This window comes from Chrysochloris asiatica, unplaced genomic scaffold (genome assembly GCF_000296735.1).
Source record: "Chrysochloris asiatica unplaced genomic scaffold, ChrAsi1.0 scaffold00183, whole genome shotgun sequence".
NCBI classification, from domain to species: domain Eukaryota; kingdom Metazoa; phylum Chordata; class Mammalia; order Afrosoricida; family Chrysochloridae; genus Chrysochloris; species Chrysochloris asiatica.
In genome coordinates this window covers 4438675-4443615 of record NW_006408701.1, presented here as the reverse complement: position 1 = coordinate 4443615, position 4941 = coordinate 4438675, and the positions used below count along the sequence as shown (strand labels likewise).

Here is a 4941-nt window from a genome sequence, read left to right as displayed (position 1 = left end):
GAACCTCTGGAAGTTCTCTGTCAATGTATGATTATAGCCGTTTCTGTATTACCTTTAGGAAAACTTTACTCGCTTGAGATATCAAAGAGATTGTCCGATGATTTCTGCATTCTGTTGGGTCACCTCTAACTTATAGTGAATCTGAATAGTGTTTCTGAAGAGCAGCTGGTGGGTTTGAATTGCTGACCTGTGGTTTACAGTCCAGTGCTGATATTACAGTGCCAAACCAGGAGTCCAGGATTCCATTGTTGTTGTTGTTGTTGTTAAGTTCTGTCAAGTCGATTCTGACTCATAGTGACTCTGTATAGAATTTCTGAGGAGCAACTGGTGGGTTGAACTGCCAACCTTGTAGTTTGCAGTCCAGTGCTGATCCTACAATGCCACACCAGGTGTCTGCTTCTAAAAATGTTCAATTCTGCATTCAAGTTGGTGTCTGTCATCTGGGCTTGGCAATGCCAAAGTACCTGCAATGCATTAAATTTTTCAAAAGTTCTTTGTAAATCTATATTTTACATTGAATCTTGAATTTGTTGACTTCCCTATAACTCTCTTGTGTTATATTGTCTGTTCTTCAGTGGTGCCTAACATTTTAGCTTTCAATTTTTCTGCCCATCAGCTTTTCTGTCGAACATTAAATAATCCGTAAATAAATGCAGAGATGCACTAGAGAGTTCTGGAATTTTTTTTGGAATTTTTTACTCAAGTGTTTTCTCCTCTCCTTGGCAAATGTTGACCTCTTGTCAAATATCTGCTGTTCTGAAAGCTGGGCATGGCTTTAGAATACTTTTGGCTAATTATAAAAGGTTGGAAAACAATATTGCAGAGCAGATTAATTTTGTTCATCCTGGAACAACAGAATTATATGATAGTCTCTCAGAAATGAAGAGAAGTTGTCACTCATTCTTTTTTTTTTTTTTTTTAGTTTTCTATAAATTTTCTTTTTTTTTTTTCCCTCCCTCCCTTTTTTTTTTATGCAATGTTTTTTTTTTTTTTTTTTTTTTTCCTGCAATAATATACCCCTTCTTTTTTCAGTCACAGCAAGAAACAAAAACCCAAACAAACAGACAACCCTTCTGGAAAGAGTAGAAAACAAAAGGTTTGACCAGAAATTAAAGTGGGAAAGGGAAAGGGGCTGGGTTTTGTTTTTTAAATAGGACTGGAAGATTTAACATTGTAATGTTAGGAGATGATGGCCAACCCTCTTTGCAAGACAAAGCCCTCCGGTAATCTCAGCATCTGTGGTTTTCGTTTTAAATTCCTTTTTCTCTTCTGGGTGTTGATACTTCTTCTCCATCCTCATGTTCTTGGTGTTTAGTTTTATGTTTTTCATGTTTTGTTGTTGTTGTTTCGCCTTTATCACTATCTCAGTTTGCCCTCATGTATGTCCCTTACACACAAGCAAAATACTCCTCCAGCAGAGCGAAGAGGTGAAGAATGACTGGCACGCTCCACGACCCGCCCAGCAGTCTCTGTCTCGCCAAATGGCTCATGTTGGAGACATCGGTATAATGGACAGGAATGCCAAACACCCTTTCCATTTCAGTGCACCATAACATGTCCTCTTTCTCATTCATGAAGAGGGGGAAATGCTGGTCTTTGCCCTGCTTTATGGAGTTTGACCTAGTAGTAATGGTCCTTACTTTGCTGAACTTGGCTATTCTGCCATGTTCCAGACATCCTTGTAGCTCCGGCTTATCGTTCGTTCATAGTGGATGCCAACGGCCTGTTCATACCGGGAAGGTTACCCCAGAAATAGCGGGCTCTGTGTGCAGCTGACACTTCTTTGGCATCAATCATCACAGGGTTGGACTCGAGAAATCGCGAGATGTCCCTCTTGTCACTAACGCCCATGGCCACCACATTCTCAAAGAGCCAGAAGAAGGGACGATCATCTCCCTCCTTGGGCCGCGCATCATGCAGGAGGCGGTAGAATCTCAAAGAACAGCCGGCCAGTACCCTCGTAGAGTCCCTTGCGGGCAGGGTTGACGATGGAGAGGTCATTGCAGGGACTGCCCCCAATCACCAGATCAAATGGGCCCCACTTCTGGATATGCTTCTGGGTGACGCTGCCGATGTCGCCGACGTACATGATCTTCCCCTGATGTCAAACCAGGCACCCTGTGATGGAGTCCTCACACACCTCTGAGGCAATGTAGCGGTCCACCTGGATGCCCAAGTCCTTCAGCACCAGAAGCCCTGTGGCAAGTCCATCAAACAGGGACAACACCGGGATGGGCTTCCTCTTCTCAGCCGGGACAGGTGGGTAAACCTTCGGAGGGTCAAATTCCTGGTCATGGTTGTTGGCGAAGAACATCTGGAGCCTTGAGGGCCAGTGGTCCCGGCGCCGCAGCAGCCCATAGGTGCCCTTGTGCCCGCACATGTAGCAGTTCCAGGGGTCTTCCTTAATGGCTGCCTGGGCAGCCCCCGGCCCCACCAAGAGATCCACACAGTCTACGCAAAAGCACCTGCAGCAGTTGTTGTTCCCACACATGAGCACCTCACGCCCCCCGCAGCAGATGGTGCAGTAGGACTGATAGCCGTCGTCGTCATACTGGTATGCACACTCCAGGAAGCAGTTCTTGCAATTTTGGCACATTCCTTCGTTGAAGAGAGGGTTTTCCAGGGTAACATTGAGGCGCCCACAAGAGATGCAAATGTCCTCGATGTTCCGGCACTTCTGCCGCACCTCATATACCAGCCACTCTCTTGTGCGTTCATCAATGATCTTGACTTTGGGCTTCTCGGTTGTGCTTTTCCGGGGCTTTTTGGCTGGTGGAGGTGGAGCATAGGCTGCTGCCTCGGGTTCAACCCACATGCCTGTGTAAACTTCTTTGTAGGGATTCTTCTCCTCTTCAGGTGGCTCCAGACCTTTGGGGCCTGAGGGCTGGAAGCCCCCAAGTGCCCATTCGATCATTTGTTTGTTTTGTACCTCCACAGCCTTGGCTGTGTCACTCTTGTCATTGTTGTGGCATGCCGGGAACAACTTTCCTGCACGGCTGCTGGCCACCCACAAGACTTCATAGATGGCTTTGTGATACATGGGCTGCTTGTTGTAGGTGACCACGGAGAACTTGCCATCTCCGAACCACATGACCCAGAGGGTGCCTTCAGCTGCTCGGCTCCGGCCCGTCATCCACCAAGATACAATGCGGCCTGGCCACCAGGAGAAGCCCCGCGGTTTTCCCCACATGAGCTCCCCAATGCCAAAGCCCCGGCCATCCTCATACTCAGGTTCATCATCAGCTGCTTTGGTGGCATTCTTGTCCCCGGTGTCTGCCCCTACAGGCTCAGGTGTGGTGGCCACAGTGGGGAATGTGGGGTCAGTGGGCTGCTGCACAGCAGGCGGGCTGGCCTCCTCCACCTTCTGAGATTCTCCGGGTCCCTGGTTTTCTTCCACAGCATTCATTACTGCAATTACCTTGGCTTTCTTCTCAACCCATAAGGCCAGGTACAGCCCCTCTGTGGTCCCGCTCAGGTGTCACTCATTCTTTAACAATTACAAGCATTTAACCATTCTGGAAGTGAGACGTAAGATGCCTTTTGTAGTTCAGTAAGAGTTTGTCTTCCAGAGAGGTATTGTTGTTGATAAGTACCACTGAGTTGTTTCTGACTGGATCCTATATAGGGTTTCTTAAGAGTGGCTAGTGAGTTTGAAACTGCCAAACTTGAGGTTCAAACAAACTTTGTGGTTCGGTGCTTATCCTATAGCACCAGAGCCAGAAAAATACCCTATTTCAGAAAAAAAAGAGAGTCCTTCTGTTTCCCTTTTTTCCCCTTAATCTCATTGGTATCCTAAATGCCCATGTTGATATGAGACATTAACTTAAAGCATTGAGTTTGTCATCATAATTGCACTGCAAAGGAGCCCTTCTCTCAGGGAAGGTCACCAAGGCAACAGAGCAAAACAAGTAAGGGCAACTCAACTCCTGAGAGACTCCATTCATAAAGCAGGGATAAGCTTGAATACAGCATTATTCTTTCTCTTTCTGAGGCAGTTCTGAAATGGTTGACCTCAGTGGAATGGGTGCAAATTTGCATAATGCTTCATTTCCTTCAAGCAACTCCAAGGTTGGTAACCAACACATGAGGCCAGACAACATCATTGAAAAGATTAATGAGACCAGTGTATCATTACTTCCAAAGAGAGAGGAGTCAGGCCAAGGTCACAGCAAGGCTGATCAAGGAAAAGATGTTTACTCATCAGAATGGGAGAAGTGTCTCTCAGCTTGACAGGATAGAAGGAAACCAATTCCACATCACTAAATATTAAGCTGTCCAGTAATACTGCTTCATGTCAAATATCATAATTATATAAAGAATGCCATGGAGAGTATTTCTAAAACTCTGCTGGCCTACATTCTTTGGCAAGAACTATGGTATGAAAACTCTTCAGCCAAGGAAGAGCTATTTGTTCCTCTTTTTACAAAAGGGAGGAAGAAAGAAATCAAGCTGATTTATGTTTAAGAATCCTGGCTTCATTTTCTATGAGAATTGTTGTTGTTGTTGTTAAGTGCTGTCGAGTTGGTTCCGACCCATAGCGACCCTGTACAGGGTTTCCGAGGGTGTAAATCTTTACGGGAGTAGAAAGCCTCATCTTTCTCCCGCGGAGCGGCTGGTAGTTTCGAACCGCTGACCTTAAGGTTCACAGCCCGAGTTGTAACCACTACGCTACCAGAGTAGTATGCTGATAAATTGATTGAGTTTGTTAAAGCAGCATCAAAATAGCCTCAGGGGCTTAGGTAGCCTTGAGATGACAGACTTAACCCAAACAGGTTCGATGAGGTATAAATGGTCAGTTAATCTCTAAACAGACAAGAACTCAACAAAGATGCAAAGGTTTGTCACAAAGTATTTTCCATACACTTACTCTTCCAGCTGCGTACCCACACCCTGGCTTAGAATCAACATGACAGCTAATGATGTCAGCTTCCAACCACATGT

General features: G+C 45.7%; 1 pseudogene; it reads right to left on the bottom strand.

Moving 5' to 3' along the window:
• Nucleotides 1-1388: 1388 nt before the first annotated feature.
• Nucleotides 1389-3427, bottom strand: LOC102834624 (annotated as a pseudogene).
• Between the last annotated feature and the right edge of the window lie 1514 nt (nucleotides 3428-4941).